At 35.0% G+C, this 21,870-nt stretch overlaps 3 non-coding genes across 3 annotated transcripts; 2 read left to right on the plus strand and 1 right to left on the minus strand.

The window, feature by feature from the left end:
- The first annotated feature begins 303 nt into the window (after positions 1-303).
- On the plus strand, positions 304-410 carry LOC128294538 (small nucleolar RNA R71). The gene has a single exon (XR_008284847.1). It is a non-coding gene; the product is annotated as a small nucleolar RNA R71 (small nucleolar RNA).
- Positions 411-15,682: 15,272 nt separating this feature from the next.
- Positions 15,683-15,789, plus strand: LOC128294440 (small nucleolar RNA R71). The gene has a single exon (XR_008284751.1). It is a non-coding gene; the product is annotated as a small nucleolar RNA R71 (small nucleolar RNA).
- Positions 15,790-19,309: 3,520 nt separating this feature from the next.
- On the minus strand, positions 19,310-19,415 carry LOC128294300 (small nucleolar RNA R71). The gene has a single exon (XR_008284613.1). It is a non-coding gene; the product is annotated as a small nucleolar RNA R71 (small nucleolar RNA).
- Between the last annotated feature and the right edge of the window lie 2,455 nt (positions 19,416-21,870).

Genomic DNA, 21,870 nt, shown 5'->3' on the forward strand with positions numbered 1-21,870 from the left:
TGGTGGCTGTGCTGCAAAACTATTAGGCCCATTAGTAGTAAGGTTTTTAACATTGAGGATATTGATGATACTTGAGACGCGAGTGAAGTAAGAGAGTTTACTTCATGTATTCCAGAAACTCGTCTTCCTGACGCTGCTCGATTGGTTGGCCATTGGTAATTGTTGTTGGCAATCCTCTCAATGATTTCATAAGCCTCATTATAAGACTTAGAAAGGAGAGCACCATTAGCAGAAGTGTCCACTACCATCCTTGTGTGAGCATTGAGACCATTATAAAATGTCTCAAGTTGGATGCAATGGGGGATTCCGTGATGTGAGCACTTCCTTAATAATTCTTTGTACCTTTTTCATGCCTCGTACAAGGACTCATCATCCATTTGTTGGAAGGCAATGATCTCATTCCTCAACTTAGCATTCTTGCTAGGCTAGAAATACTTCATAAGGAATCTTTCTGCTAACTCTTGCCATGTGGAAATTGAATTTGATTGTACTGAGTTCAACCAGGCTGAAGCTCTTTCCCTTAGTGAATATGGGAACAGTTTCAATTGTAATGCATCTTTAGGAACTTCAACTAACTTGAAAGAATTGCTCACCTTCGTAAGTAGTCTTAAGTGTTGGTGAGGATCTTCGGTAGGCATTCCACTGAATTGGCCCACTATCTGAAGCATCTGGAACATGACTAGCTTCAGCTCGAACTGTTGTGCTTGGATTTGGGTCTCCTAATACCGGATTAAGATCATGAAATATTGGCACGACATACTATTATAAAGTTCTATCCCTATCATCAGCAATATGGATAGGATTTTCGTAGGGTTTGCTCTGTTTCCTTGATTCAAATTTTTGAAGTTCATTTATTCGGTCATTCTCTGACTTGCTTGTCTTCTTCGCTGTCGGAAAGTTTGTTCACTCTCAGGGTCTACAGGGAGTAAATCAATGATTCGGTTCATACTCGTAAACACCTGAAATAATCACAGAAAAATTAATTAAGTTAAAATTTGAACAGAAAAATAAACCAAAATGCAAAACTAACAAATTCACAAATAATGACTTTTTAAAACAGTCCCCAGCAACGACGCCAAAAACTTGGAACGACAGAAATGTGCAAGTGTACACAATCACAATGAGTTATCGTACCCACAAGGACTGTGAAAAGAATTATTTATGAATTCTATTTAAAACTTTTTGGTGAAGAAAAAAATATTTTGTTTGAATAGGGTGATTAAAAACTAAGATTTTAAACTAAGTAAACTAAATAAATAAATCTCAAATGCACGATTTCAAAATACGATTTTAATCAAGATGATATAATTGTGTTAGATTAATTACATTTCTTGTCTTAGAATTTTAAACTCATGTTTATGTTGTTACAAAAAATTCATGACAACTCGGTAATTTGCTAACTTATGAACATACTCACTTACCAAAGTCCATTCATCTCTTGGACATATCTCTATGTCAATTCAATCGATTAAACAAATCTTAATAGGCAAATATGTTATAGCACATACATACTTATTAAATTGAAATAATCTTAAACGTATCCCTATGTCAATTCAAACAATTCACTCGATTTAATAAGCACATAAAAGACTATGTGAGGTAACAAAGTATCCTTACCTTGAAACAGTTTAATCACAATAATCTTGCAAGTTATGCAAGGCAAATGAATCGTCAGATACCGTTTCTAATTTAAATCTCAACTACCTTAGATGATTAAATATGCACTGATTAAGTACTGTGCCTATTAATTACAATTTCAATAGTTTAAACAATTAATTCATTAGTTACGTAACAATTGTAATGCACAAATAACTTAGTCATGATTTTACTTAATCAAGCATCTTACCGAGGCCTATAACAACATAAACACAATTTTATCAATTTAAGAAGACAAAATGCAATCAACCTAACACGAATTAAATTCAAGATAAATTGATGAACTTAACCATTCCAACAACATAAATATTCATAGATATGTTCATCATAACAACAAAAATTAAAGAGATAGGGAACAAGAATCAAATCCGGTGTTTTTCTGTGGCTTGACTAGCTTGCTTCATTCTTCATTCTCTATTGTCCTCATTGATCAAAGCTGCTACAAAAACTTCAATGTTGCTCCAAAATGGCTGATGAACACCCCTTTTCCAAGGGAGGAAATCGGCAAGAGAGCAAGAGAATTTAGATTGGCAAATAAGAGAGAAAAGATGTGAATGATTTGAAGTGTGTCAAATGATCAGCCAAGGGGGTTTTTATAGCTGAAGGTGGCTGCTAAAATTAGCTAAAAATAGCAGCAAAAGAGCAATCCCTTGGCAGGCTACACATGTGGCAAGGTTGATGGTTTCAACCTTGCTAAAATTGGCTTGGGGCAAATCTACAAAGCCAACAATTGTAGAGGGGTTTGAATGCAACTTGAACAAGTCTTCAAGGACCTCTTTGCAAGCTTAAATAATTAGCTAATAAGCTGATTTGGGTTAACTCTTGGGACGGTTTTGGGCTGTCCATTTCTTGGGCTATTCGGTTCACTTGGTTTGGTTCAACTGGACCACTTTTTCATAATTAATTAATCATAATTTATTAACCCAAATTAAATTGGATATAAATTAAAATTAATTATATTATGAATTAATAAATATAATTTTAGACCGTCTTAGGCTGAAATTTAGTTCGCCTCGATACTTCAAATTACTTCTCAATTTTGTGCTTCTAGCAGTATCTGCCGAGTCATTTTTCGTCGTTTGTGCAAATCTGTCAAAAATAACCAAAATTCATCAAAATTAATTATAAAATTAACTAAAATTCAAAATGTTCATATTTTAAGTGCACTTTTATTATTTTTCCACAAGAATTTTATCGAAACTGTATGATTTTAAGTTAAAAAGGGTATTTAAAAATGCGTAAATTTCTGTGTTTCCATATGCATGTGTGAAAATTTCGTGAAATAATTTTATCATTTGAATGCTTAATTCGGTAAAAAGGACTTAATCGCATAAAATGCAAAATTAGTGTTTTATTTGTAAAAGATGTCAATTGACTTTGGTTTTTAAATATGGTAGCCTTAAGAGATAATTAAACCATTTAAAACATTAGTGGACTTATATGGATACATTTTAGGTGTATTAAATGCTTTATTATTAAAGGTTAATTATGTAATTTGATTATTAAACATGAAATAAATAAAACAAAGTTAATTAAAGGTCCCCATTATCATCTTCTAACTAAAATTAAAGAAGAACAAGAAGAAAAATAGGGTTCTTCATTCGTCTATGCAAAATTTAAGCAATTAGGTATGTATTTTGATCCCTTTTTAATGATTTTTATGTTTTTGAGATCGTTGTTTCGTATTCTAGCTAGCACATACCTTAATTTTTGAAATTGTTAAAGATTTATCATGTTGCCATTATTGAATGCTTGAGTAATTTGATGTTGGTGATAGATTATGAAAGTTTATTGATAGATTAATAGTTTTTGTAAAGTGATTTTTGACAAAAATGTCAAAAAGGGATTAATTTGAGAAAATGTAAAATTATGTGGGTAAAAGTGTGAATAAATAAAGATATGGGCTCCTAGGGACTCCATTAAAATTCAGCTAAGCATGGGTTGTACTAAATTGCATGAATTCACAATTTTATGTAATAATGACTAACTTGTAATAGTGTGAAACATTAAGGGAAAATGTGTAAATTTGCCAAAATATGAATTATAGGCTAAATTGAATAGATCAAATATTGAATGTGATCAATTTGATAATATATAGATCAAGCTAAGCCGAGATCAGGATTAGATCGGGGAAAAGGAAAAGTGGACGAATAGTCGATAATTTCCATTCGAGCAACTCGAGGTAAGTTTGTATAATTAGACTCGAACTTTTAAATACTTGTAATTATTTGAAATTAATGTATGTAATTGAGTAAATGATCTACTTGAAATTCAAATGCCTTATTGATATGGTTTGATGGTTACCGAGCTCCGTTTGAACCGTAGGAATTCGTAGGATACGAGTGACATGTCATTAAGGTTACAGTTTAGGTCGAGATCCTGCATGTGTTACGGACTCACCGTAGCTCGTATGAGCTTATTGATATATCAGCTCATAAGAGCTTACTGTTCTCAGCTCGTTAGAGCTTACTGTTTCCAGCTCGATAGTGCTTACTATTAATCAGCTCTGAAGGAGCTTACCGATCATAGCTTGAAAGAGCAAATACGATGATGAATTGACGGATTACCGATTAATACACTTAGTGTGTATCACCCATATATCTATCGATATTTTAATAGGTTCAACAGGCATAAATTTTGTTATATGAATGAAATACTATTTAAAAGGATGAGGTTGCTATTATTGAATGAATTACCGTTTATATGATTGAGAGTGAAATGTTACAAATGATGTACATGATATATGAATTTGATATGATACAATGTATTAAGTATTAAATTAAGATAATGAATGATTACATGTACTTATGTGACTAACTTGTTGATGAATGCTTGTGTATAGGCATTTGGCTAGTGAATTTGATATACTTTGTTTAATTGTTCGGTTATTTTTAAATGGTAAGTTAAATTCTGAATAATACGAGCTTACTAAGTTGTAAAGCTTACTCTATTTCTTTTCCATGTTTTATAGAGGTTCGATAGCTCGCTTGATTCGGATAAGTCAGAGTTGCGTATCACACTATCCAATTGCCGATTGGTACCTTTGAACTTATGGATATTTGTAAATATGGCATGTATAGGCTAGTTATAAAAATGATAGTTATGGTCACTTGAGATGGTGATTTCGGTTCATGTTATATTATAAGTTAAAGCCATGTGATTTGGCTTAACATGGTATAATGCTTTGGTTGCATATATGTATTCAAATATGGTATGTTTTGGCTCGTAGAAGATGGAAATGGAAATATGCAAATGTTGCCTTGATATGTGATAGGTAAATGAATGGGAAATGCTTAAATGTAATTTAGGTATTTGAATACCATGTTCAGTTGTCATATGGTTTGAATATTGAATTTATGAAGTGTATGAATTTTGCTATTGAAGTAAGTTGATAAAGCATGATTGAAATTGGTATAATATGTGTATAAGATGTTGTGGATTAGCTAACTGTCGAGTTATATAATGTTGCAAATTATATTTGTGCAGGTATGTAAAAGTAGGGTGGTAAATGGCTTTGCAAATAGCCTATTTTTGTCCACATAGGCAGAGACATAGGCATGTGTCTCGGTCCTGTGTGACACATGGTGATGTTACACACGGTCATTTTACACGACCATGTGTCCCCTAGTGTTAAAATTAAAATGAAGTCAGTATACCCTACACGATCTCACACATGGGCGTGTGACTTGGCCGTGTTGCACAATTCAGTATACCCTATAGGTTGGCATGGCCTAGCACATGGCCTTACACACGAGCGTGTGTGGCCACTTCAAAGGGCATACGGGCTAGACACATGGCGTGTGGTTGGCCGTGTGACCCAAGTTAGTATGTACCCCCTGTTTTCACATGGCTAGTGACATGGGTGTGTCTAGTGGCCGTGTGAGACACATGGCCTGCCGACACAGGCATGTGTACTCTACTTTGAGAAAACTTTTCAAAGTTTCATGAAAGTTTATAAGTTATCGATTTAGTCCCGAACCACTCCTAAAACATGTTAAGGCCTCATAGGCTATTATAAGGGACTAATTGATTGAGATTGAATGATGATTGTATGAATTGATTGAATTCATTAGAAGAGTACAGTTATATGTGTTATAAGTCTGGTAATACTCTGTAACCCTATTCCAGCATTGAATACAGGTGAAGGCTGTTACATAATGGTTACCTATTATAAGAAACAAGCTAATACCAATTTAAACATATGAATTACATTAACTAAACTAGGCTGGTACCTTATCATTCATAACTTAAACAAATAATGCATAACATTCAAAAACTTATGCATACATACCTATAATAAATCAACCTTTAACATATGAAGCACTCATACCATTTAGAACATATATACCAAAGACTTATAAATAAAATATGTCACTTAGCCAAATCTATACCTTAACATACCAACTTCAAAAGATACAAGAATTTAGAATCAAAATAAACTTAACCTAACTTAGGTTTATGCCACCATAATTACAACAATAAGTACATAAACTGTGTTGAGTTAGGGATTAATGGTTGGATGCTGAGATGTCTGCATGAATCGATCAAGAATCTACTTCACCTACGCATGGAGAAAACAAAATCATACACTAAGAAAATACAACAATGGTAAATCTATGATTCTAGTCAAGGTAAAGAAACTTATGCAACATGCTTAGATTCAATTCTTAATCTAGTTCCATACAATTCTATATAAGACACTTCCATTTTCACTTTCACAAAGGCAAGTATACAACCAATTTCAGTTACTAACTCATTTAATTTGCTTACAAGTTTAGCAATTTCTCAACAATTCTATAAACTATTTGATTCATTTTAGTCAGTATATATAGTTACAGTTATATTCATCATTTTTTGTCTTTAGCATTTATATACATTCATACTTCTCATCTCATACCATATTTTATATCGTTTCTGAACATATTGACTCATTAATACGTAATCAGACCCCAAGGCTCGTTTTCAAGTCATGTTGTTTATTGTATTTCCATTTCATATATCATTCCACATATCAATCAAGTAATTCAATCATTTATAAATTTATTAACCAACATGGACTTAAAACAGAAACACGGGTCTATCACCCCGGGTTGCCCGGTAACGATGACGCTAAGAAAGTATATACACCATTTTGAATTGCCCGAGAATGATGGTTTTCTCAATCTGAATAAACTGTCACACTAGATTGCCCAACAAAAATGGCTCAATTTACAATCTACAACCTCAGATTGCCCAGCAATTATTGTTTTCAATCAATAACCTAACCAAGGGCATGCCAATTATAATCGACTCGGTCTTAACAACTAATAAGGTATTCAATTTTTGATTTGTTATATAAAGTTCAATTTAAAATTTGATCATCACAATTCATCAAAATATCACAATTTCATAACACATATAACATATTTCAAGACATTTTCATGCCAATTCTCATATATAAAATAAATCCTACAATTTGTACTTTATTCAATTTAGTCCATATTTTGATATTCAACTTACATTATAGAAACTCACCTCAATTGGCTATTACCAATTCACCTCGTTACCATGTAATGCAGTATATCATGGATATGATATAAATAATTAAGTTCTAAATTATAGAAATACAAATCAAGATTCTAAGCTACTCGTTGATGACTTTAGATTTTCCTTTCCCTTTTGATGAATCTGGGTTCACTTTAGCTATGGATTAAGATAATACATGTAGCATTATCAATTATCAACTAATTCACAATCATTTTTCAATTCATACAAGTTTTTCAATTTATTCAATTTAGTCCCTAAAACCCAGACTAACATAACTCTTAATTTAAAGGTTTGAATTTGATTGATGTGAATCGTGATAAGTTTTATAATTTATGAATGACCATTCTTGAAAACTAACTATTATCACAACAAAGGAAAGCACACCTATCGAGCAGTAGTATAGCTTATGTCAAGACCAGAATGTCGAACCCAAAGAAACTAAAAGTACTAGTATTAACTTTCTTTTTAATATCTAGCCTAAAAATAAAGGGATTTGTTTTATCTAAAGTACTTACTAAACTAAGAATGCACAGAAAGTGAATTGGGGAAATAACTTTTGGGAAGACTGAATGATTTGGACAATACCTAAGGAAAAAATCCACCTAGACTTCACTTATTATTGACTCTAAATTAGACGATTTAGTCATTTGACTTGACCCGTAGAAATCCCTAATTTATATTATTATCTCTCTCGAGGCTAACAACGTCTAACCCTAGGTTGATTAATTTGAAATATCTTTCTAATTAAAACCCCTAGTGTTGCATTAACTCGATTTATGGATTCCCTTATTAGGTTTCACCCTAATCTAGCAAAATTATGTCACCCTTTCTTTAGGCGTGCAATCAACTCCGCTTAATTATGTTAGATCTACTCTTAGACAGGGACTTTTGCTCCTCTGAATAAGCACATCAAAACTTGGATTAATATCCTGGAATATCAAAGAAAGAATTAAGAACACATAATTAAGAACAAATCAAATATTTATCATATAATTCAGATAATAATAACAAGATTCATCTTAGGTTTCATCCCCCTTAGGTATTTAGGGGGTTTAGTTCATATTTATGAAAGAAAACATTTTAAAAGAATAATGATAACAAAACATAAAGAAAACCCAAGAACTCTTGAAGGGAATTGAAGGGAGATCTTCAGTCTTGAAGGTGAATCCAGCTTCTGAGATGGATCAATCGGCTTCCTTCGAGTAATTCCTTGCCTCCTACTCCGTGTGTCTTTTCTAGGTACCTCTTGGGGTGTTTATATAGGCTTTAGAATGCTTCAAAACCCTCAAGAGTGGCCCTTTCAAAATAGGATTAGACTTGGGCTCGATAGGGACACGCTAGTGTGACACGCCTATGTGCGAGTCTGTTGAATAGACACGGGCGTGTGGTCTACCCATGTAAGGAAGTCCAGGCCATGTTGATTTCCCACGTTGGCCTATTTTTTCCTTTTTTGGCCAGTTTCTCGCTCTTTTTACTCTCCTATGCTCACCTAAGTATAAACCATGAAATTAAAGGATTATTAGCATCAAATTCACCAAATCTAAGGATAATTCATCCAAATATTTTCTAAGTATGGGATAAAAATATGTATAAATTACGGTTTATCAAATACCCCCACACTTAAGCATTTGCTTGTCCTCAAGAAAAATCCTCACCTCACAATCAAAATAAATTCTTCTCAACTTATGATTCTCATCAATAGTAGCTCAAAATAATCCATAAGTAATCATACATTGAAAATTCAACTCGAAGGACATCAAAGTTTCAAGCATTCCAAGTTGAGCATTTTATTGCGAAAGCATAGGTTTCTCCCCTCATCCAAGTAATTAGCTTTGATTCAAAATATCACAGAATTCAACATCCTTACTAAAGATTCACTCAAATCACTCGAGGTGTTTAAGGACAACAAATTAAGCATTCATCAGTCAATATGAAAAGTTATTACCATAAGCTTGCGTGAAAATCTAATCTCCACCACTATATATTGAGATGATACATCAATCAAAAGGTCTTTAGAGGGTTGTAACTTGGCATTGGTTAGGGGGTGTGGTCACATGCTGAAAAAGAAGGTTAGAATCGAGATTGAATTGAAAAATTACCTAACTAGGATAATACTACAATTGACAATTTACATTTCTAATTGAGCTTTTCTTCATGGATAACATCGTTTTAATCTAAGCATTACATAATTTCATAAAAAAAATTTAAGAACAAATCAAATATTATAGATCTTTGCTAAAAATTAAACTTAGATAAGTGATTTATTCAAATCGAATCTCGACAAAAATAGGGATCAAATTAATTGGGGGATTTCAACAATAATAGGTTATGGGTTAATATTGAGGGTAAATCAATTAATGGCTTGTTAGGCTCAAGGTGGTTCACTAAGGGTTAATTATGAAGGTAGGCTTTTATGGAGTGAGTGGGTTAAACCTAAGTGCCTTTATCATCTTGACATATCAAATCAAAGGTGTGGTCTTGACATGCATAATCAAACAAGTTCTAGAATAACAATTTAATATTAACACATATCAATAAAAGTGAGCATGAAAGGAATAATATATGCTCTAAAGGCTCAAGATCTCACAAAAATTATGGCTTTTTGATGTTAAACCTGTGAATTTCAACTCAAGATAATACCTAAACTTGAGGGAACAATGTAAAAATTTTAATTCTAAAAAATCTACTTATCCTGCTTGATTCTCTAATTCCTTAAAGTTTAAACAATCAATGCATGAATGCCTATGTTTTAATCCAAGACATATCAATAAAAATCATAAATTAATAAAAATTCATTCTAATAATGATATGAGAAGATTATTTGAGAATAAGGCAAAATTCAGGGATTTTTCTGATAATGATATGAATAACCCCCCACACTTAATATGTACATTGTCTTCAATGTACAAATATATATATAATAGCGATATAAATATAATATCAAAAGAGAGGAAGAGAACTGAAACTGCCCTGAGATTGTGGATGAAATCCTTGGATTAGCTAGAGCGAGAGCTGAAGATAAAGCTGAAGAAAAGGCATGATTCTGAAGGATAAATTAGAAGACACTACTGTGAAGGAGAATTAAGGTAATAATTCGATGGTTACCATAAAGATAGGTAGAGTTTAAAAATATAAAACATGAGTCTTCAAAAATTAATAGAAATAAAAGTAAAGAAAATAAAAATAAAACGAGTTTAAAAGAGGCACGGTCGTGTCGCCCAATACTGGTCTCACACGGTCGTGTCACACGCTCGTGTGGCTCGCGTCCAGCCCGTGTTTATCATGAAATGAGGAATCACCACACGGCCTAAGGACACGCCTGTTTGTATAGGCCGTGTGGTCACATGGTCGTATCGCAAGATCGTACGCAATGTGGTTCACTTTTGCAACACCAGTTTATAAATGCGTACGCCCGTGTTCTTTTGACAGTCTCGACCACGGGTGATGACATGGGTGTGTCGCACGCCCGTGTTAATTTGGTAGTTTCGACCACGGTTAATAGACACGGGCGTGTCTCACGCCCATGTTGTTTTGGCAGGATTGCCCACAGCCATGTCGCATGGCCGTGGCAATGTATCGAATCCCGTGTTGGGAAAAAAATTTGCTTTGTTCTCCCACAGCCGTATCACGATTGTGTCACCTCCTGTAGTAGGCACACGGCCGAAGGCACGCATGTGTGCCTTGTCGTGTGAATTTGGAAAACCTGCGTTTAAGGACTCAGTTAATGATTTAGATGTTAAAAACAAAAATTTAAAGAAATCAACATTGTTAGTACTCGGGTTGCCTTTGGAGAAGCACTTATTTAGAGTCTAAGCTCGACTCTACCTTATGGGTATATTCAAGGAAGTTCATGGAACCGTAGCTCCTCTTTATCGTCTTTGAAATTCTCACCATTGTAGAGTTTGAGGCGATGTCCATTTTCTTGAAAGTGCCTTGTGATGGGTGACTTACCTCTACTGTGCCATATGGAAAGATAGCTTGGACCACAAAAGGACCTGACCATCATGATCTAAGCTTCCCAAGGAAAAAATTTGAGCCTCGAGTTATACAACAGGACAAGATCTCCAACTTCAAATTGCTTGCGTTCTCTTAAACAAGCGTCATGGTAGTGCTTCGTTGCTTCATTGTATAGGCGTGAATTTTCATATGCATTGGTTTGCCACTCATCTAACTCGTTTAACTGCATCAACCTATTTTTACCTGTAAGTTTGGGATGAAAGTTTAGAAATTTTATAGCCCAAAATGCCTTTTGTTCTAACTCAAATGGTAGATAACAACTTTTTCCATACACAAGTCTGTAAGGTAATGTTCCTATGGGGGTTTTAAAAGCAGTTCTATAAGCCCATAAAGCATCATCTACTTTCATCGCCCAATCCTTCCTGTTCGATTCTACTATTTTTTTTAGAATACGTTTAAGCTCTCTATTTGCCACTTCGACTTGGCCGCTAGTTTGGGGGTGGTAAGGGGTAGTTGTTCTGTGGTGAATTCCGTATTTCTTAAGGATCTTGTCAAATTAGGCGTTACAAAAATGAGTACCCCTATCACTGATGTTTGCTCTAGGTGTTCCAAATTAAGAGAAAAGTTTCTTAAAGAAACGTACTACTACTCTAGCATCATTAGTAGTTAAATCTTGGGCTTCAACCCATTTGGACATATAATCAACAGCTACTAAGATGTATTTATTCCCAAATGAACTAGGGAATGGACCCATGAAGTCGATACCCCAAACATCAAATATTTCACATGAAAGCATATATGTCTGAGGCATTTCATCACGTTTGGAGATATTACCTGTCCTTTGGCATTTGTCACAAGAAGTAACATACTTGTTGGCATCTTTGAATAGAATGGGCCAATAAAATCCTGATTTGAGTATTTTATGTGCAGTCTTATTCCCACTGTAATGTCCTCCAGTCGGTCCTCAGTGGCAATGTTCCAAGTTCTTCAATGCTTCTGTCCTTGTAATGCATCTACTAATAACTTGGTCTGTGCATATACGAAAAAGGAAAAGGTCTTCCCAAGAGTAGTTTTTCACATCAGTAAAGAATCGTTTCTTTTGCTGATGTTTCAACCCTTTTGGGATAATGTTAGTGGCTAAAAAATTTGCAATGTCTGCAAACCAGGGTACCTCAGAATCAGATATGGCAAAAAATTGTTCTTCAGGGAATGAATCATTTATTTCAACTTCATCTAGCTCTTTGGTACTTGAATTTTCAAGCCTGGAAAGATGATTAGCCGCGAGATTTTTAGTTCCTTTCTTATCCTTAATCTCCAAGTCAAATTCCTGCAATAACAAAATCCATTGAATGAGTCGGGGTTTTGCATCAATCTTAGTTAAAAGGTAGCGAAGAGCAGAATGGTCAGTATAAACGACAACTCTAGATAATATTAGACATGGCCTAAATTTATCAAATGCAAAAACCACAGCTAGCAACTCATTCTCCATGGTGGTGTAGTTTTCTTGTGCGGCTGTCAAAGTTTTGCTAGCATAGTAGATAGGTTGAAAATGTTTATCTCTTCGTTGTCCTAAAACTACACCTACTATAAAATCACTTGCATCGTACATTAGTTCAAAAGGTGAATTCCAATTAGGTGCAATTATAATTGGAGCTTTAGTTAATTTATCTTTTAAAGTATTAAATGCTTCTAAACATTCCTGATCGAAATTAAAAGACACATCGTTTTATAGTAATTTAGTCAAAGTCTGAGCTATTTTAGAAAAATCTTTAATAAATCTTCTATAAAACCCAGCATGTCCTAAAACGCTTCTAATAGCCTTAACCGATTTAGGGGGAGGTAGTTTTTCAATGGCTTCAATTTTAGATTTATCAACCCCAATCCCTTTACTAGAAATTTTATGTCTTGACACAATACCTTCTTAAACCATAAAGTGACATTTTTCCTAGTTGAGCACAACATTTGCTTCCTCGCATCTTATTAAGACCCGTTTTAAATTTTTAAGGCAAAGATGGAAAGAGTTACCAAAAACTGAGAAATCATCCATAAATACCTCTATGACGTCTTCTACGAGTTCGTCAAAAATGGCCGTCATGCAACGCTGAAAAGTAGCAGGAGCATTACATAATCCAAAAGGCATTCTACAATAAGAAAACTTATTGTATGGACATGTAAATTGTGTCTTTTCTTGATCTTCAGGAGCTATTGGGATCTGAAAATAGCCAGAGAGTCCGTCTAAGAAGCAGTAGTACATGTGCCCTGATAATCTTTCCAACATTTGGTCAATAAATGGAAGGGAGAAGTGATCTTTTCTCGTGGCATCATTCAGCTTCCTGTAGTCAATACAAACTCTCTAACCTGCGACTGTCCTTGTTGGGATTAATTCATTCTTCTTATTGGCTACAACAGTCATGCCTCCTTTCTTAGGAACGACTTGCACTGGACTTACCTAAGAACTGTCAGAAATAGGATAAATAATTCCAGCATCTAAGAGTTTAATTACCTCAGCTTTAACAACTTCATTCATGTTAGGGTTTAGTCGTCTTTTGGCTTGCACAGATGGTTTATATTCATCTTCCATTAAAATTTTATGGGTGCAAAAAGAAGGGCTGATCCCTTTAATGTCAGAAATTTTCCAAGCTATGGCCCTTTTATGCTCTCTTAATACTTGGAGTAATTCCTCTTTCTCCTTGGGTTGCAAGTTAAATACAATAATTACAAGTAATGTCGAATTATTTCCAAGGAATGCATATTCCAAGTGATTCGGTAATTGTTTAAGTTTCAGTTTGGGAGGTTCTTCAATAGAGGGTTTTTGCTTAAGTTCATTGTTTACCTTAATACCCTCATATTGTGCTAGTTTTAGGGAGGGTTCATTGGAATTTAGTTCGGTTCCTATCTCAGAATCATCATCCACCCCCTCTCTTTGGGCAAGACACAGTTCCATCGTGTCCTTATGTACGATTTCCTGAAAAGAATCTTGAGTAGCATGATCAATAGAGTCAATAAAATAACATAAGTCATCCTGTTCCATAGAAAATCTCATGGCATCATAAATTTTAAAAATAATCTCTTCGTCACCTGCTCTAAGTACCAATTTACCATTACCCACATCAATAATAGCCCTAACAATGGCTAACAATGGACGACCTAAGATTAAAGGCACTTCAACATCCTCATCCATGTCAAGCACAACGAAATCAACAGGGAATATAAATTTATCTACTTTTACAAGTACGTCATCTATAATTCCCCTTGGATATTTAACAGATCTATTAGCTAATTGAATACTTATCCTAGCGGGTTTAGGTTTCCTAAGACCAAGTTGTTTAAACATTTTATAGGGCATGACATTAATACTAGCCCCTAAATTAGCCAAAGCATTACTAACATCTAAGCTACCAATTAAACAATGAATTGTAAAACTCTCTGGATCTTTCAATTTGTTGGCCAACTTAATCTGCAAAATGGCTGAGCAAACTACATTCATCTCCACATGTGACGCCTTATCCAACTTTCGCTTATTTGCTAAAAGCTCCTTTAAAAATTTAACTACGTTAAGCATCTATGAAAGAGCTTCAATAAATGGTAAGTTAATATGCAATTTCTTTAATAGTTTAAGGAATTTACCAAATTGTTCATCTGTATGGTATTTCCTTGTCGCATGGGGTATGGCACACAAGGTTTGTAATCTCTACTTACCGATTTTTTCTCATTATGGTGCGTCTCACCTTTACCTTTACTTACCATAATTCCTTGCCTCGGTTCTAGTTTAGGTTCAACTAACCCCTCCTTATCTTGAATGGTAATCTTATTGAGTTGTTCCCTTGGATTAGATTCAGTGTTACTCAGTAGGCTACCTTGTGGTCATTCAGAAATTAGTTTAGCGAGCTGTCCTATCTGAGTTTCAAGCCCTTGGATCGATGCTTGTTGATTCTTAAGTGTTGTTTCAGTATTCTGAAAGTGAGTTTCTGACACCGAGGAAAACTTTGTTAGCATCTCCTCAAGGTTCGGCTTTTTTTCCTTTACTGGTAAGGTTGTTGTTGGAAGCCCGGATGGGGTGGTGGTCTCTGATTCCCTTGGCCTCCCCATGAAAAATTTGGCTAGCTCCTCCATCCTGCATTATAAGTTTTGCAATAAGGATTATTTTGAGGTCAAGGATTATTACGCATATAATTTAATTACTCGTTTTCCATGTTGTGCCATAAGGTGGGTATTCTGAATTGCTTGTTCCTCCTCCACTTGCATTGCATTGCATTACTGGGTGAACCTGTGAAGAACCAAGTAAACCATCAATTTTTCTATTCAAAAGTTCTACCTAATTAGAGAGCATGGTGACCGAATCAACGTTAAAAGTGTCGGCTGCTTTTGTTGGCTTTGTCCTCATGACTTGCCACTGATAATTATTCAGTGACATCTCTTTTATAAATTCATAAGCCTCCTCAGGTGTCTTATTATTGCTAGTCCTACCAGTAGCCGCATCAATCATTGTCTAGTCAAAGGATTCAGGCCATTATGAAAAGTTTGAACCTGTAGCCAAAGTGGTAATCCATGGTGAGGGCACCTTCTCAAAAGATCCTTGTATCTCTCCCGTGCATCATAGAGTGTTTCGAGATACATCTGCACAAAAGAGGAGATATCATTTCTCAATTTAGCCGTTTTAGCTGGCAGAAAATATTTAAGTAAGAATTTTTCGATCATTTATTCCCAAGTAGTGATTGACCCTCGTGGTAATGAGTTCAACCACTATTTAGCTTTGTTCCTCAACGAAAAGGGAAATAATCGAAGGCGAATGGCATCATCAGAAATGCCATTGATTTTAAAAATGTCGTAAGAATTCCAGAAAATTTTCCAAATGAGTGTTTGGGTCCTCGTCTTGCAAACCATCAAACTGAACAAACTGTTGTATCATTTGAATTGTGTTAGGTTTTAGTTCAAAATTATTTGCAGCAACAGCAGGCCTAACTATACTTGACTCAGTTCCTGTTAAAGTAGGTTTAGCATAATCATACATAGTGCGTAGAGCAAGATTCTGATTTACTCGATCAGCAACAATCATAGGAGGTAGCGGATTTTCTTGATTTTCAGCCATCTCCTCGATTGTGATGGAAATATCGTCCTCTTGCTCTTTCTCTGTGTAACTTTGGTTTTTACGAGCTGTGCGATCGATCTCACTATCAAAAAGTAATGGTCCCGACGGGTTTCTTCTAGTCATAAACGATAAAAACCTGCTAGAAGGAAAAAGAAAATTTAGTAACAAAAATCAAAATAAAATTTAAATTGCAATAAAATAAATGGTTGAAGTAATAAAAATTAAGTGTTCCTAATATCTTAGTTCCTCGGCAACGGCGCCAAAAACTTGATTGATGTGAATCGTGATAACTTTTATAATTTATGAATGACCGTTCTTGGAAACTAACTATTATCACGACAAAGGCAAGCGCACCTATCGAACAGTAGTATAGCTTATGTCAAGACCGGAATGTCGAACCCAAAGGAACTAAATGTAGTAGTATTAACTTTCTTTTTATTATCTAGCCTAAAAATAAAGGGATTTGTTTTATCTAAACTAATTACTAAACTAAGAATGCACAGAAAGTGACTTGGGGAAATAATTTTTGGGAAAACTAAATGATTCAGACAATACCTAAGGAAAAAATCCACCTAGACTTCACTTGTTATTGACTCTAAATTAGACGATTTATTCATTTGACTTGACCCGTAGAAATCCCTAATTTATATTATTATCTCTCTCGAGACTAACAAGGTCTAACCCTAGGTTGATTAATTGAAATCTCTTTCTAATTAAAACCCCTTGTGTTGCATTAACTCAATTTCTGGATTCCCTTATTAGGTTTCACCCTAATCCGGCAAAATTTTGTCACCCTATCTCTAGGCGTGCAATCAACTCTGCTTAATTATGTTAGATCAACTCTTAGACCAAGACTTTTGCTCCTCTGAATAAGCACATCAAAACTTGGATTAATATCCTGGAATATCAAAGCAAGAATTAAGAACACATAATTAAGAACAAATCAAATATTTATCATATAATTTAGATAATAATAACAAGATCCGTCTTAGGTTTCATTCCCCTTAGGTATTTAGGGGGTTTAGTTTATATTTATGAAAGAAAATTGATAAACAGTAATTTATACATATTTTTACCCCATGTTTAACGCATTTTATGGATGATTTCCTATTAGAGTTGGTGAATTCAATGCTCCTAATGCTTTAATTTCATGTTTTATACTTAGGATAGCATAGGAGAGCGAAAGGAACAAGAAACGGGGCAAAAACGGAGAAAATGGGCCAAAGTACCAATTCAACACGGCCTGGACCTCTTCACACGGGTAGACCACATGGCCATGTCAATTTTGCAGGCTCGAGCACGACCTGAAGTAATTGCACACAGGCGTGTCCCTGCTGAGCCCAAGTTGAGTCCAATTCAAAAAAGGCTAATTTTGAGGGCTCTTAGGCATTCCAAAGCCTATAAATACACCCTAGAGGAGGAAGAAAAAGGAGAGGGAGAATAGGGAGTAAAGAATTACTCCAAGGAAGCCAATTGATCCATCTCAGAAGCCGGATTCACCATCAAGACTGAAGATCTCTCCTCAATTTCCCCTTCAGGAGTTTTGGTTTTTCTTTATGTTTTGTATTCTTTACTATTCTGAGATATTTTCTTATTTAGTTATGAACTAAAACCCCTAAAACCTAAGGGGAATGAAACCTAAGACGAATCTTGTTATTATTTTCTGAATTATATGATAAATATTTAACTTGTTCTTAATTATATGTTCTTAATTCTTATTTTGATATCCCAGGATACTGATTCAAGATAAGCTTTTATTCAGAGGAGGAATAGACCCTGTCTAAGAGTACATTTATCAGAATTAAGTGGAGTTGTTTGCACACCTAGACATAAGGTGACAAGATTTTGCCGGATTAGGGTGAAACCTAATAAGGGGATCCATAGATCGAGTTAATGCAAACCTAGGGTGTTAATTAGAGCAAGGTTTCAATTATTCAATCTAGGGATTAGACGTTATTAGTCTTGAATAGGGATAATAACATAACTTAGGGATCTCTACGGAACAAGTTAAATGAATAAATCGTCCGATTCGAAGCCAGAATAACAAGTACAGTCTAGGTGGATTTTTCCTTAGGTATTATCTTAATTCAATCAATTTTCCCAAAAGTAATTCCTCAATACCAGTCTCTGTGAATTCTTAGTTTACATAATTAGTTAATTACAACAAAACCTCTTTATTCGTAAGCTAGATAATAAAAAGACAGTAATTACTAGTACTTTTAGTTCCTTTGGGTTCGACAATCCGGTCTTGCTAAAACTATACTACTGCTCGATAGGTGCACTTGCGTACATCGCGATAATAGTTAGTTTCAAGAACGATTAATTATAAATATTTAAAACCTATCACAAAATCATGCGATCAAGTTTTTGGCACCGTTACCGAGGAACTAAGATATTAGGAACGCTCAATTTTTATTACTTTAGCCATTTATTTCTCTTGTAATTTAATTTTATTATTATTATTTATAAATTTACTTTTTCTTTCTCTTAGTAGGTTTTTATAGTTTATGACTAGAAGAAGCCCGTCAGGACCACTACTTTTTGACGAAGAAATCGATCGCACAGTTCATAGACACCAAAGGGAAATAATGCGAAGCTTAAGATACACAAAGAACGAGCAAGAGGACGATACTCAACCCCCGACCAAAGAGATGGCTGAAAACCAAGATAATCAGCTACCTCCTGCAATTGTGATTAATCAAAATCCTGCTCCACACACTATGTATGATTATGCTAAACCTTCTTTAACAGGAACTGAATCGAGCATAGTTAGACCTGCTGTAGCTACAAATACTTTTGAACTAAAACCTAACACTATTCAAATGATACAGCAATTTGTTCAATTTGATGGTTTGCAGGATGAAGATCCCAACGCTCACTTAGCAAACTTTTTGGAACTATGCGATACATTTAAAATCAATGGCGTTTCTGATGATGCCATACGTCTTCGGTTGTTTCCCTTTTCATTGAGGAACAAAGCTAAACAGTGTTTGAACTCGTTACCACGAGGGTCAATCACTACTTGAGAACATATAACCGAAAAATTTCTATTAAAATATTTTTTGCCGACTAAAACGGCTAAATTACATAATGATATCTCTTCGTTTGTGCAGATGGACTTAGAAACTCTTTACGATGCGTGGGAGAGATACAAAGACTTACTGAGAAGGTGCCCTCACCATGGGTTACCGCTTTGGCTACAGGTTCAAACATTCCATAATGGCCTAAATCCTTCGACTCGACAAACGGTTGACGCAGCTGCTGGTGGAACCATCAATAATAAAACACCTGAAGATGCCTATGAGTTTATAGAGGAGATGTCACTGAATAACTATCAGGGGCAAGTCATGAGGACTAAGCTAAATAAAATAGCAGGCGTTTATAACGTCGATTCGGTTACTATGCTGTCAAACCAGGTAGAACTTCTAAATAAAAAGATTGATGGTTTACTTGGTTCTACTCAGGTACATCCAGTAATGAGGTGTGAGATGAATGGAGGAGGAGCATGCACAGAGTATCAACCCTTCAACCCTAGCATCAAGGAGGAACAAGCCCAATATATGGGTAACAATAACTCTCGATCCCAAAATAACCCATATAGTAACACTTACAATGCAGGTTGGAGGAACCACCCCAATTTCTCGTGGGGTAGTCAAGGAAATCAAAGAGCAAAACATCCTCCAGGTTTTCAACAACCACCCTATCAACAAGAAAAGAAGCCGAACCTTGAAGAGATGCTCTCAAACTTTATATTGGTGTCAGAAACCCATTTTTAGAACACTGAGGCAGCACTTAAAAGTCAATAAGCGTCGATCCAAGGGCTCAAAACTCAGATAGGCTAGCTGTCCAAATTGATTTCGAAAAGACCACTAGGAAGTTTACTTAGTAACACCAAATCAAAAGAGCATGTACAAGCAGTTACACTAAGGAGTGGGAAAGTGTTAGCAGAATCTAAAAAGAAGCTAACACAAGAAGTCGTGGTAAGTGAAAGGGGGGAAGAAAAACCCGAAAATAGTGAAAAACCAATGCCGAAGAAATATAAACCACCAGTTCCATACCCTGCAAAATTTAAAAAAGATCATATTGATGCACAATTCGGTAAGTTTCTTGAACTTTTTAAGCAATTACATATCAACTTACCTTTTGTTGAAGCCATCTCACAGATGCCTACATACACAAAATTTTTGAAAGAGCTTCTAATAAATAAAATGAAGTTCGAGGACTTATCTACAGCAGAACTCAACGAAGAGTGCTTAGCCATACTCCAAAACAAGCTGCCAACCAAACTGAAAGATCCAGGAAGTTTTACTATCCCTTGCTTAATTGGTAGTCTTAATGTTGAGAAAGCACTAGCTGATCTAGGCGCTAGCATTAATTTGATGCCATATAAAATTTTCAAAGAACTTGGTCTTGGGGAACCTAAACCTACTAGGATGAGTATTCAATTAGCCGATAGATCTATTAAATATCCTAGGGGTATTATAGAAGACGTACTTGTGAAAGTAGATAAATTCATATTTCCTGTTGACTTTGTTGTACTTGACATGGATGAAGATGTGCAAGTATCCTTAATTTTAGGGTGCCCATTTTTAGCCACTGCTAGGGCTGTAATCGATATGGGTGACGGTAAATTGGTACTTAGAGTAGGTGACGAGGAGATTATCTTTAAAATTTATGATGCTAGGAGGTTCTCTAGGGAATAGGATGATTCATGTTATGTTATTGACTCTATTGATCATACTAGTCAAGACTCTTTTTCAGGAAATTGTACAGAAGGAGACGACGGAACTGTATCTAGCTCAAGAAGAGGAGACAGATGATGAACCTAATGAGCATTCTTCAATACAAGTAGAATATGAGAGCATTAAGATAAACGATGAACTTAAGCAAAAACCCTCTATTAAGGAGCCTTCCAAACTGGAACTTAAACAATTACCAAACCACTTGGAATAAGCATTCCTTGGAAATAATTCTACATTACCAGTTATTATTACTTCTAACTTGCAACCCAAGGAGAAAGAGGAATTAATCCAAGTATTAAAAGAACATAAAAAGGCCATAGCTTGAAAAATTTCTAACATTAAAGGAATCAACCCTTCTTTTTGCACCCACAAAATTTTGATGGAAGATGAATACAAGCCGTGTGTGCAAGCTCAAAGACGATTGAACCCCAACATGAAGGAAGTTGTTAAAGGCAAGGTAATTAAACTTCTAGATGCTGGATTTATTTATCCTATTTCTGATAGTTCTTGGGTAAGTCCAGTACAGGTTGTCCCTAAGAAATGAGGCATGACGGTTGTGACCAACGAGAAGAATGAATTAATCCCAACAAGAACAGTCACAGGATAGAAAGTTTGCATTGACTACAGGAAACTAAATGATGCCACAAGAAAAGATCACTTTCCCTTGCCATTCATTGACCAAATTTTGGAAAGATTATCCGAGCATATGTACTACTGTTTTCTAGACGGACTCTTTGGTTACTTCCAGATCCCAATAGCTACTGAAGATCAAGAAAAAATGACATTCACATGCCCATATGGTACGTTTGCTTATTGTAGAATGTCTTTTGGATTATTTAATGCTCCTGCCACTTTTCAGCGTTGTATGATGGCCATCTTTGACGAACTCGTGGAAGATAT

The sequence above is a fragment of the Gossypium arboreum genome, chromosome 6, assembly GCF_025698485.1.
Source record: "Gossypium arboreum isolate Shixiya-1 chromosome 6, ASM2569848v2, whole genome shotgun sequence".
Lineage (NCBI taxonomy): Eukaryota > Viridiplantae > Streptophyta > Magnoliopsida > Malvales > Malvaceae > Gossypium > Gossypium arboreum.